General features: G+C 37.6%; 1 long non-coding RNA gene across 5 annotated transcripts in view; it reads right to left on the bottom strand.

The window, feature by feature from the left end:
- LOC139082066 (uncharacterized) overlaps positions 1-13,660 on the bottom strand; it is a 217,722-nt gene that overhangs the window by 153,276 nt on the left and 50,786 nt on the right. For 2 of the 5 annotated variants that reach the window (XR_011537770.1, XR_011537769.1), the window contains exon 1: positions 2,791-2,912. The exons of 1 other annotated variant lie outside the window; for it this stretch is intronic. This is a non-coding gene — a long non-coding RNA (uncharacterized lncRNA). Of the gene's footprint in view, positions 1-2,790; positions 2,913-13,660 lie in introns of those variants that run through there. 2 more of the 5 variants (XR_011537773.1, XR_011537771.1) reach the window with 2 other exon arrangements.

Below are 13,660 nucleotides of genomic sequence, written 5' to 3'. Positions count from 1 at the left end.
TATCTTCATTTGTTCAAGTCACTATTTATGGAAGGGAAAAGTACTCAGTAAATGTTGAAAGTTTTCTTTATATAGGATTTATCTTATTTTGTTGTTAATGTTGTATTGTTAGTGAGCTCTTTAGTCTCAGCAAATAGGGTATTTAGGTACTTGGTAGAAAACTCTATTGGTATTTGTTCCCACATTTCTTGTATACTAGCCAGTTATCTGAGCTATTGCAATTTTTTTTGGATGATTTCCTTTGGTTTTCTAGATTAATTTATATCATCTGAAAATAATAATTTTGTGCTTCTATTAGCTTTTTTATTGAAAGACCTCTTGTTTCTGCTTCGTATCTTGTATTGGTCTGCAATATAGATGTTAGGGGTAATAACAGACATCCTTATCCCATTTTTGATGTTAAAGGGAATGGCTAAATTTTTCACCATTAAATAAAATGTTGGCAGTTGATTTGAGGTGAGGACTAATTATCTTGTTAAAGAATTATTCTTCCAGTCCTATTTCACAGATAGCTTTATATAGAAACAGAAACATTTTATCATGGGCTTTTAAAATCTTTCTCAATGTTCGTATGGTTTATCATTATTAACCTTTTGAAATTACATATTAATTATGTTAATAGATATCCTAATAAATAAATTGCCTTTACATTCCTGGATAACACTAGTTAATTATGTTGGAATTTTTTTAAATATCCCAAGGAATATGATTTACTATTACTGTTTAAGATTTTTTTGCACATACATTCCTAACAATTGTTCTGAGATTTTCTTTTTTTTTAAGGATTGGCACCTGGGCTAACAACTGTTGCCAATCTTTTTTTTTTTTTTTCCTGCTTTATTTCCCAAACGCCCCCCCACCTCCCCCCCGCCCCACCACCCCTGGTACATAGTTGTATATCTTAGTTGCAGGTCCTTCCAGTTGTGGGATGTGGGACGCCACCTCAACGTGGCCTGACGAGTGGTGCCGTGTCGGCGCCCAGGATCCGAACACTGGGCTGCCGCAGTGGAGCGTGCAAACTTAACCACTCAGCCACGGAGCCGGCCCCTGTTCTGAGATTTTCTTTGGCTGAGGAGAAGGGAGAATATGGAAAAGATCTTTTCCAGATATTTATAGTAAGGATGTTGTCCATCATTTTATATGCTCCAAAATGATTTATTATTTTAATACATAAGAATATGAGCTCCTTAAAGATTCCCACAAATTAACCACAAAAACATGCAACCTAGAAATCTACAAGAAATTTTTTGATAAGTTAAAAAATTTATTCTATAATTATTGACCTGTTGAGGCTTCTTTTAAAATTTTATGTTTAAAATTTCTTTTTATGTGTTGATTTTGGTAAAATTTAACTCCCCATTAAAACGAATTTGTCTATTTTCTTGCATTTGTCAAAAAGAAGAATGCAAAGCAGGTCTTGTTGAAAAAGGAAGGGTTGGAGTCAAGTAAATTTGGGAAACATTGGACTGAATAAAATTTAATAGGTCTGCTTACTGCAGAACTTCTCAGAATTCTCTAAGAGAGTCCTTTGAATCTCTCAGTGAGAGAGACATACAGTAAGCAGGCAGCGATTCCCAAACCTAGGTACTAGGGAACTATTTTGCCCTGAGCATCCTGCAGATGGAAGACACTTTGAGGAGTGCCAATTTTTAGCATACCCATCATAGGGAAACAAATAGATACAGACATACAGGTAATTATAGAGTCATTTTTGAAACATTGCTATAATTTGCCTAGGAGTTTTAGCAATATTTTTAAATTAATCATAATTTGTCTGGATTGAAACTTTTCTTACAGTTTCAGAAAGCACTGTGGCTTCCTCGTTCTCCACGCTTGCCAGTTATATAATGGTCACCTCTAATCAGTCAACAGATTTTCTTGAGGGTTCAACATACACAGAGCTATTTCGGCTTTGACCTCGTACCCTGGTCCAGATTTTCCCTTAGGCACTATTTGAATATTCTCTTTTTAGAAAGGGTTAGTAGTCCTGTTGGCTACCATTTAGGAAAGAAATTCTGAGTGAAGACTCACTAAAATAAACTACAACAGATGAGAGTTGAGGATTATTAAAAAGACATGGCCTAAATGAGGGAAAACGTAGACACATTTCCTATACAAAACTACAGCGCCCATGACACACAGGACCTTTCTTAGCTGAGGACTTTGACCCGCTTAACCAATGATACACTGAAGGCAAAAGCTGAATTATTATCATTTTTGGAAGACTGGGACTGGGCCCACTGGCAGACACACACAGACTCACACACACACATTTACACAGATATGCACACACACCCCTAAACTTTATTTAGCCAACACAAGTTAAAGACACACGAAAGGAGAAAAGGTAAACTTTACCTCTTTCCTAATTTTGCCCAAATTCAGCCTAAATAAATCTGATTTTTTACAAAGTCACACTCCCCTATCCATGGAGTTCAGTAAGATCCACCTTAATGTTGAACTGTGAGTACCGTTTATTTAATCTGCTCGCATACTCATGATCGCCAGCTACAAAAGGTCATTTGCTCAACGTGTTTGAGTAGCTTTCCTGCAGCACAGTTTCTTTAGAACTAATCAGCTGAGTCACATAGGGCCCAGAATGAGGAGCCTCCTACTATTCAGAGGAAAGAATAATAATCAAAATTTAAATATCCTCACATAGTTTTGTTACTTGTCAAGAAAAATGGGCTCCAACTTTGTATCATTCTTAGTGTGCTCATATAGCCAAGATTTCTGAAATAACAATTACAGATTAAAGCACTGAGACCAAAACATGCAAGATAAGCTCACCAGCCTGAGAGTCTCTTGTGATCCACACATTCAAAGCAGGAACTGTTTTTGGCATCTGAGAAAAGACCCATCCATGCCACTGCCCAGGTCTTGGAGCTGATGTTTGTGGTTCTAGATTCTCCAGCCATTCTAGAACTTGACCATTCAGGCAGGGAGAACAGAGGCCATAGCAGCACAGCAGGTGCTGAGAGGGGAAAGTCCACCATATGAGGAGCTCTGCTGTTCTGCTTCAGTAGACACGGTCCTCATTATCCCTGACCCCACTTTCAAACGAGGAGGAAAAGCCTCATGGTCTGGAGGAACCCAGTCCTTACATTTCCCTTGGCAAAAACAAAATAAAACAAAAAAAGACAAGGGGAAGGAGGGAAGGAGGAGGGCAAAAAGGTCAATTAGGCACATGTGTGTGGTGTTGGTGGATTGTAATTAGTCTTTGGGTGGTGAACATGATATAGTCAACACAGAAATCGAAAGATGATGTACACCTGAAATTTATATAATGTTATAAACCCATGCTATGGCAATAAAAAATAAATTAAAAAAGAAAAAAAGATCCACATTTGTCATTTTTGTGGTTTCAGCCAAGGCAATTTCCTATGACCTCTCCACACCATGAAGTGCAATTGATGAATTGTCTAAGTGACCCTGACTGCACAACTGTGCTGGCGGGAGTAACGATTCCAGCCTACCCAAACAGTCTGAAAGAGGAAGATGTCTGGGAAACAGTTGTCACCCCCTCGTGTTAGGAAAGGGCCAGGAAGAGTAGACAGTCAGAGGTATTCCTTGGGGTACCATGACCTACCTTTGAAATTAGTTCTACAAGCAAAACACTTGTGTGATGCATTTTAAGAGACAGAGTGGCTTACATTTAATAGGCATGGGGGACTGGAATTGGCCACTCCAAGATACGTCTTTTTGGCATGAGGATTATTTTGGGCTGGTTACTTTTAAAAACTTCAGACATGAGAGAAACTCTGAAAAGCAGAATTTACTTTCCCTTTGTTAAGAGATATTTACATTTGTAAAGGAAATCTCCATCTGTAAAGGCGTCTCCCTCTCTGTACCAGGAAGAAGGGGGGATGACCTTATCAATGCAGAAGGCAAGGACTTAAATCTGCATAATAACCTGACTCTTGTTTACTGCTCTTTTCTGGTAAGCTCCCATAACTGACTCCCCCATCCCCAACATCCTCCTTTGTCTTTAACTGAGGATGGTATTTAAGCTGAGAACTTCTGCCATTTTGATGAGTTACTCAGTTTTTCTGGGTCTCTCCTATGTATACATGTTATAAAGCTTTGTTTAATTTTCTCCTGTTATTCTGTCTCATGTGAATTTAATTCATTGTCCAGCCAGAAGGGCCCAGAGTGGGTAGAGGAAATGTCTTCCTCCCCTACATAGGCAAATAGCAAAATGAAGCAGTTTGTGTAGAAATTAGACCTGCCCAGCCCAAATCAAGTCTACCTATTATATATACTAGGCCCATGCTAATTGTATGCTTTGTGGGGAGAGGGGGACAAGATAAAAAACACCTAGCTCTGTAAACTGTCAGCTCTGTTAGCTCTACGATCTAGAAGAGTTACCTGAACAGTGTTATACCCCCAGCACCTAGAATAGTTCCTAAACAGTATGATATTCCCATTATCTAGAACGGTATATGGCACACAGTAAGCATCAAGTAAGTACTTGCTAAATCAATGAAATAATCTTAGTTACTGCCTCACGGCCACTCACAAAGGAGCAGCTTTATGTCATGCTTGAGACCAGGAGTTGCAGATTTTAGTTCCTAAACAGAAACAGAGCTCTACTCGGCTCTCTTGCCCACCAGGGGGGAGATTTGTGTCATCAAAGAGGAGAAGCTGCATTACTAATACCTTCTTTGCCTCATCCATCATCATGAAACTCCACAAGCCAAGCCCCATGAAGCACATCTCCTACCTGCCCTGCCCCCGCATTCCTTTCCTTCTCTGAGGGGTTCTTGGAGCAGCAGCCCCTGAGTCTCAGAGCTCAGAGCAGCCACTGGCTGTCACTGTCAGAGGTGCTCCTGGCTACTCCGGAGGCAGGCATGGAGTGGAGCTGGGTTACTGGGGAGTCAGGGCTCCCTGGGCCTGTCACTCAGGAAGAATGATCTGGGCTCAGTGACAGCCTCCTGACCCTAGGGGATAAACCACCTCTGAGGGTGCACCAGATCAGAGGGAGCAAGGCATGCTCCTCACGCTTCTCCTCCCATCCCTATTGTACCCTTGCCTGGAATGTCCACGTGTTCCTGCTGTGGCTATTGTTTCCTTTTGCTTGCCACACAGGACTCATTGGATGGGGAGGGGAGTTTGGGAGTGAATTCAATTAGGCAAAAGGCAAGCAGGAAGGAGAAGAGAGTGAAACCACTTTCCAGATGTGCAATTAATTCCTAGCAAGAAAAAAATTACTGATGGTGATGTTTTGTTTGATTCAGTGAATTAAAAAGATTGGAGCTAGAATAAAGTGTAAGTAAAGAAGAAATTTCTCCTTTAAATCAATTCTTGGTTGCTCAGAATACCCAGGATAAATTACAGTATGAAAGAAATGATGCTGACCATATGTTGTCAAAATGTGTATATATTTCTGATTTGTTTTAAATAAATTATATACTAGTAAAATTCATTATTAGCATTGAATATCTTCCAATTGTCTTAACTGATTTTAACTAAGCTGTTCTATATGTCTGGGCTGTGAGTGTTTTAAGGCATGGCCCATGGGCATTTTACTATTCCATATGCAGATTTTATAACTTTAAATTTACATTGTGTTGTAAGAGACAGGCTTTGCAGTCAGGTGACCTGGGTTCAAAGTCTCACTCAGCCACTGACTGTGTCATCTTGGGCAACCTTCCTGTAGCTTTTTTCATCTGTAAAACTGGGGATAATAAGAGAACCTACCTCATGGGATTATTGTGAACATTACACGAAGAGATTACATGCAAAGACCGTGCCTGGAGAGTCACACACAGTAAATATTAGCTATTTACTTTTGCTAATTAATTCTGCTCAACTGATAAGAAAACCAAGGACCATTTCAAATCAACTATAGTGTCCAAATACTTAAAATGGGATATTATTGTGCTCTTTATATATTTTGGGATTTTCTGAACTTTTTTGCAATGAGCAAACAAATAAAAATTGATCTATAACTATAATATGTAAATAGAATAAATTCATCCAAATAACAGAAATCATTAGTAAGCTTTTAAAAAATGAATCAGGCTTTAAAAGTTTGGTATTGGAGAGTTGGAGAGATGCATTCATATGTAGAGCCTGTTTCAGCAGGAAGGCATTAATCCTGTTCATTTGAAGTAAAGGTCAATAGTGAAAATAGTGAGGAGGGTTGAATGAATTCGCTAAGAACATCTCATTACTAATTGTCCTTTTCCGGACTGCAGACGATAACATAGACACTAGCACCTCCTTAGGGTTGAGACCAAAGAAGAATGTGTCATCCATCTAGAAATTATAGAACCTTCATTTTTAATGTCAACTGCCTCAAATTCTATATTTTTGTGTAAACCACACAAGTAGCTAGGATTAAGTAAATCCTTTCACTTTTCAACTAGTTTTTATGCACAAATATATACAAACACACAATATCAAATTATTAACTATGAGTTATGCCCTGTCGATTCATTCAGTCACTTTAAAAACTGTGATTTTTATAAAAGCAAAATAATTAAAATTTAATATAAACATTTATTCTCAAGCATAAGCAAAGCGGAGTCATTCCTATATCATTTCAAACAATTAAAAACATAAAAATACCCCATGGGTATTCTCACAAACTCTTTGTGACTTCTCAAGTCCTGCTTTCTTCATTCACATTATTCTCTTTTAATTACATGATAATAATGACATCTGAAAATCATTTTTGAGACTTTTAGTTTACTTTTTTTAAAAAAGTAAATCTTGGAAGGTAAAAAGGTTGAAAATATTTGATTAGGAGGTAAAGTACATCTCCATTTAAAGATGTTTTGAAGACAAAAAATAAAGTTTTACTCCCTCTGATATTCTCTTTTGCTAAGACTTAGCAATTCATTTTTCCTCTGAAATCTCTACATATATCATCAAACGGTGGTGGTCATGGTAGTTGTGGTTGGTGGTTTTAAGAAAATATTTTTTTGGACACCACAATTTTTGTAATGTTTATTTAAAGCTCTATATTATGAGGGACTGAGTTAAAGATAATTCCTTTATGAGGAAGACAGCAAGCTTATCTTGACATAAGGAACAACCATCACAACAAATACAAAAGATCTTTAAAAGCCAATCAGCCCTACACCAGTTCAGCTACTGCTGGAGGATACGTTTGCCATCCCGTTTCAGACGAACCGTCTGACCTATAGCTGCAGCTCACAGCCACCAGGGGTCAGACTTTTACATCTGTCCCTAATAGACACTAAACTTGAGTCTGAGACCACGGTGTCTCTTTTCCCAACACTCCATTTTCTTCTTCCATTTAGCTTTCTCACCACCAAATATAATATAAGGAGATTATATATAAATATAAGAAACACATATGTTACTTTCCCAAGTGGAAACAACCTCAGGAGAAAAAGAGAAGGAAATGGTGGAAATTAAGAAGACTTCTTCTAAGGGGAGAGCTCTGGTACTAAGAAGGAAGGACAAGAACCCAACAGGCTACAAATCATTTTGAAAAGACAAGGAGAACACAAAAAATCTATATGAGCGATCTGGTGATCACAATTGTTTTCAGAATGGTAGTGGCGGTGGTGATGGTGGCACCGTGGTAGCCAGCATCTATTGAATGCACTGTTCTAAACACTTTACATATTATTATAACCTCATTTTAAGGTTGAGAAAACCAGGCACAGAGGATTTTCTAATAGTTATCAGGAGCCTGGAAAATGTTGCTATCTTTTGCAATATAATCTCACATTTGAGAATTTGGACAAAGAATTCAAATGGAGGGAAGCCAACAGCTTCCCACTGTTGACATGAAGATATCATATTAATCCCAGGGTTATTTATAACAGAATTTGGAAACAACCAAACTGTCTAATAATAGAAGAATAACAAAATAAAATAGTAAATATTTTGTAGTCCTTACAATTGTAATTATGAAGGTTAGAAGCAACGAAAAAAAAAGTTAGGTGAAAAGAAAAAAGCAATTGAGGAAGTTGTACCTGTGCCATAAATAAAACTCTGTAAAATATGCACATTTATGGAAAAGAATAAAGAAATATGACAGAAAAACAATGTACGTGTTACAGTGTAGGATTGTATATAGACATTTTTAAAGTAAAAATCCTGGAAAACATTTTAAAAATATTGCCAAAGGATACAATGTGAAAAATTTTCCTCAAGGGACCTTCGAGCATAAGCAAACTCAATTTATTTCGCATAGTTGGCGATCTCCCCAGGGTAGTCCACCAGTCATGTCCAGGCCTTTCTACTAACCATGTCCAGGTTGGCCAACTACATCCCTCAAAGCACCCACAAGATTCAGCAATAATAGTTACTGTTTTTAGTAATAGTAATAATAACACACCAAAAGTGTATAGAGCTTTATGGTTTTGAAAAATGTTTTTGCTTAGCTTATTTCAAGCCCAATTCCTTATGAACAAACATTAGATTCCTGTGATGATCTCGGCAGAATGATATCCCAGGAGAGAGCACTGAGAGAAATTCAGATGGGTATGGGTGCGCTTTGGACAATATAGAAGCAACTTGTATAATAAACAGGGCACAGCCACACCTAGCATTCCAACAAACCCCATGGTACCTCAACACCACAAAGGTGTAACACACCAGAAATGTGAACCATCCCATAGGTGCATTCTTACAAAGGACAGAAGGCTTTCTCAAGAAATAATGGATTATCTCTTTCTCTCTGAATTCCTTTCCTTACCCTACTTCCTTCCCAAACAACTGCTCTTTGTGGTTTCTAAATCTCTTTATCATCGCAATCTCCCCAGACCAACTGAATAAGTGCAGTGTCTGAAAAATTGTATTTTCCAAAATGACCCCCAGCTTTTAAAAGTCAAAGCAATATCTTTTTTAGAGAGAAAAGCCAAAGGGGTAGAAAACTGTACCCAACTTTTAAAATTTTACCCTTTAGCTCAGGCATAGATAGGTCCTTCACTGGACAGGAGTATTCTTTTTAAAGAATCACCTACCAATTAGGAAATGAGAAGCCTGCATACTCCACACAACCTCCAGGTGTTGGTGAAAACCCACAGTTGCTCTTCTTCATACCTCCCCACACACTGTCCACATTGGACACACGCAAATCAAAGAGAGTCTAAAATGCCTCTTTACCTCATTATGGGAGAGAATAAATCCAGAAATGCAGTAATAGCACTACCATCAGAGAGAGGCAGAAAATGCAGCAATAGATATTCCCATGTGCTCACTACAGCAGGCAGCTGGTTTTGTTCAGAGCAGATTTCGAAGAGCAGATAACTCTAGCAAAAGAGTGATAAAAACTCTGAGCTTAAAAGAAGTACAGGCCAAACCCTTATAAAGAGAGGTGCAAAAGTTCTCAACAAAATACTAGCAAACCAAATTCAGCAGCACATTAAAAGGATCATACATCATGATCAAGTAGGATTTATCCCTGGGATGCAAGGATGTTTCAACATATGCAAAGCAAGTAACATGGAAACTACATTAATAGACTGAAAGAGAAAAATCATATAATCCTCTCAATAGATGCAGAAAAAGAATTTGGAAAAATTCAACATCCTCTCATGATAAAGAATCATAACAAATTGGGTATAAAAGGAAATACCTCAACACAATAAAGGCCATAAATGACAAACCATGGCTAACATCATACTCAATGGTTAAAGGTTGAAGCTTTTTCTCTAAGATCAGGAACAAGACAAGGATGTCCACTCTCACTACTCCTATTTAAAGTACTAGTACAGAAAGTCCACAATAACCGGGGGGGGGGGGGGGGTATGGAAGAAGAAATAAAAGGCATCTAAATTAGAAAGGAAGAAGTAAAATTGTCTTGGTGTACAGATGATATGATTTTATATATAGAAAAATCCTAAAGATTGCACCAAAAATCTGTCAGAATCAATAAATGAATTCCGTAAAGTTGCACGATACAAAATCAACTTACAGAAATCAGTTGCATTTCTATACAATAACAACAAACTATCTGAAAAAGAAAGCAACTCCATTTACGATAGCAACAAAAACAGCAAAATATCTAGGAACACATTTAACCAAGGAGGTGAAAGATCTGTACACTGCAAACTATAACAATCTGAGAAAGAAATTGAAGAAGACACAAATAAATGGAAAGATCCATGTTCATTAATTTAACATTAATTAATGTTAAAATGTCTGTACTACTCAAAGCCATCTATAGATTCAAAGCAATCCCTATTAAAGTTCCAATGGCATTTTTCACACAAACAGGAAAAACAATCTTAAAATTTGTATGGAACCACATTAGACCCAAAGCAGTCTTGAGAAGGAAGTGCAAAGCTGGAGGCATTACACTTTCTGGTTTCAAACTATATTACAAAGCAATAATAATCAAAGTATGGTATTGGCATAAAAAAAGATATACAGACCAATGGAATAGACTCTAGAGCCCAGAAATAAACCCTCATACATGCAATCAACTAGCATTTGACAAAGGGGCCAAGAATACTCAATGAAGAAAAGATAATATCATCAATAAATGGTGCTGGAAAAACTGGATAGCCACATGAAAAAAAGAATGAAATTGGACGCTTCTCTTATACCACTCACAAAAATTAACTCGAAACGGTTAAAGACTTAAACATAAGACTTGAAATGATAAAACCCTTAGAAGAAAACACAAGGGAAAACCTCCTTGTACATTAGTCTTGGCAACAATTTTTTGGATATGACACCAAAAGTACAAGCAACAAAACAAAAATCAACAAGTAGGACTACATCAAACTAAAAAGCTTCTGCACAGAAAAAGTAATCAACAAAATGAAAAGGCAACCTATGGAATGGGAGAAGTATTTACAACGCATATATCTGATGAGAGGCTAATATCCAAGATATATAAGGAACTCGGCCAAAAACCAATAAAACGCAATTAAAAATGGGCAGAGGAACTAAATAGACATTTTTGCAAAGAAGACATACAAATGGCCAACAGGTACCTGAAAAGATGCTCAACATCACTAATTATCAGGGAAACGAGAATCAAAACCACAGTGAGATATCACCTTACACCTGTTAGAAGGGCTATTTTCAAAAAGACAAGAGAGAACAAGTGTTGGAGAGGATGTGGAGAAAAAGGAACCCTGTGCACTGTTGGTGGAAATGTAAATTAGTACAGTCACTGTGGAAAACAGTTTCAAGGTTCCTCAAAAAATTAAAAATAGAATTCTCATATGATTCAGCAATTCCACTTCTGGGTATACATCCAAAGGAAATGAAAGCAGGATCTTGAAGAAATGTCTGCACCCCTATGTTATTACAGCATTATTCACAATAGCCAAGATACGGAAACATCTTAAGTGTTCAGCAGCAAATGGATGGATAACAAAGATACAGTATATAAATATACAATAGAATATTATTCAGCTATGAGAAAGAAGGAAATCCTGTTATTTGTGACAGCATAAATGGATCTTGAAGGCATTATGCTAAGTGAAATAAGTCAGAGAGAAAAACAAGTACTGTATCACCTCACTTATATGTGGAATCTAAAAAAGCTGAATTCATAGACACAGATGGTAGAATGGTGGTTGCCAGGGGCTGAGGGGTAGGGGAAATGGGGAATGGTCAAAGGGTGCACACTTCTCATTATAAGAGGAGTGAGTTCTGGGGATCTAATGTAAAGCGTAGCAAGTACAATTAATAATACTGTATTATACATTTGAAATTTGCTAAAGAGTAGATCTTAAATATTCTCACCACAAAAAAAAAGGTAATTATGTGAGGTGATGGAGGTGTTAACTAACCCTATGTTGTAATCACTTAGCAATACATAAGTGTATCAAATCATCACATTGGCCACCACAAATTTACACAATGTTATGTCAATTATTTCTCAATAAAGCTGGAAAAAAATTTATTTTAAAAAAAAAAGTAATATTATCCACTTACCCACAAGGGTGCTGACATACGAGAACACACTCCAGTACAGACAGCATAGGGCCACAATAGTCTAACACACAGAGAAGGCGGTAAGTGCTGATTCATTTACTCAACAAATATTACCGGGCATATTCTACGTGCCCAACACTGTTCTAGGTACTTGGGATGCATGAGTGAACAAAACAGACACGATGCCTGTCCTTGTGGAGCTTACATTCCAGCAGGAACTTGGACAACACAAACTAGATCGGAATGGAATATATTCTCTCAGCCACGCTCCAGGCCAATTCCACAGGAAGAGAGAATTGGAAGTCTTTTCAAGGCTCCACAGCACGTCTGCACGTTCCTTGTCATGTGTGTGCATGTGGTGTGTGTGTAGATGCTTATATAATTACTATCCCACAGTGTTGATTAATTATCAATCATTCATTTATTTATCCATTTCACAAATATGTGAGTTTCCCTGCCCATGGATAGATTATGAACTTTTCTATCTTTATAAAGTAGTTAGTTAAATTACCCCTTCAGGGATTATGAATATAGACACCTCAGCTGGGTAGAACCCTCCCGACTATTAAAATCAAGATTCTGGTCCTTAGAACAAAAACCCAAGAGTGCGCTCCTAAAGAATACCTCTTTGTGGAAGTTTGTTTTTTACCAAACTTTTATACTTTTTATTGGAGTTCCTTTTTTTTTGAGGGGATGACACAAGACACTTACAATACCTTGTGCATTAACACATACTCACGTATCTGCTGCATGAGAAAATGTTGCTCTGGGGTTCCCACATGAAAAAAATAATCCAAAATAGGGCTTGTGCCGTTGCCGTTTCTCCTCCCTAATTGGTCAAACACTGTACTCAGCTTGGCAAAACCACTGACTGAAAAGATGACTGTTTTATCCCAAAGTAATGTCATATTGGGACATGAGGTCAAGGTCCTTTGACTCTCAGGTTGTCAGCTTTGATAGGAACAGCTCTTACTCTATGTGGAATTGATTTAGGAACATGAAAATAAAGACACCATCATACAGAGAAAGAAAACAAGCCCAAAGATGTGTTGAAAGACAAAGAGTCCCCAGTCCTAGAGGAATCTATAGTGTTGAGAGTCCTCTCCATTACCTCTGGTGAAAATGCAATCCATTCTGGTTATTTGGGGTACTTATGTTCTATAAAGTCACCATAATCACTGAATTAGTGAATGCTGACCCACTGCTCCTAGGGGAAATACAGGGTTATGTTCCTATGAGCCCCTGATCACATTTTCCTCAACCAAAATACCCTTTGTATTATACAGGCTTGTTAAACAAGCCAATCTCATCAGCATTGAAAACCTGCTCTTCTACATGACCTTTTTCCTGTATAACACTTAGCAGGTGTTTCTTAAATTCTTCCAAATCCTGCTGATCTGCAGAACCTGCCTTGCCTACAAGTCTAACATTTTTCATGCTGTATCACCTTTTGAAACATGTGAGCCAGCCAGCACTAACAAAAAAGAGTTTAACATTTTCCCGACCCTGGGTTATGAAACTGTAAATTTCTTTGGCTTTCAACTTCATAGTGCCACCTACTATGCTCTTATATCAATCATCATCTCATAAGTCCCCAAATTTAGCCACTTTTTCATCATTTCCGTTGCTTCATCACATACTACAGATGTTCCTTTAGCATTTTGTGGAGCACCCTCACATATAGATGAGCGAATTTCCCCTTCCTTTTTCAGGATGTATCATATTGTTGATTCATTTACATTGAACTCACAGCCAACAGCAGTATAACTCATCCCTAAAT

Source organism: Equus przewalskii, chromosome 2 (assembly GCF_037783145.1).
Source record: "Equus przewalskii isolate Varuska chromosome 2, EquPr2, whole genome shotgun sequence".
Classification (NCBI taxonomy): domain Eukaryota; kingdom Metazoa; phylum Chordata; class Mammalia; order Perissodactyla; family Equidae; genus Equus; species Equus przewalskii.
Note: the sequence above shows the minus strand (reverse complement) of the source record. Positions and strands in the feature narration are given on the sequence as shown.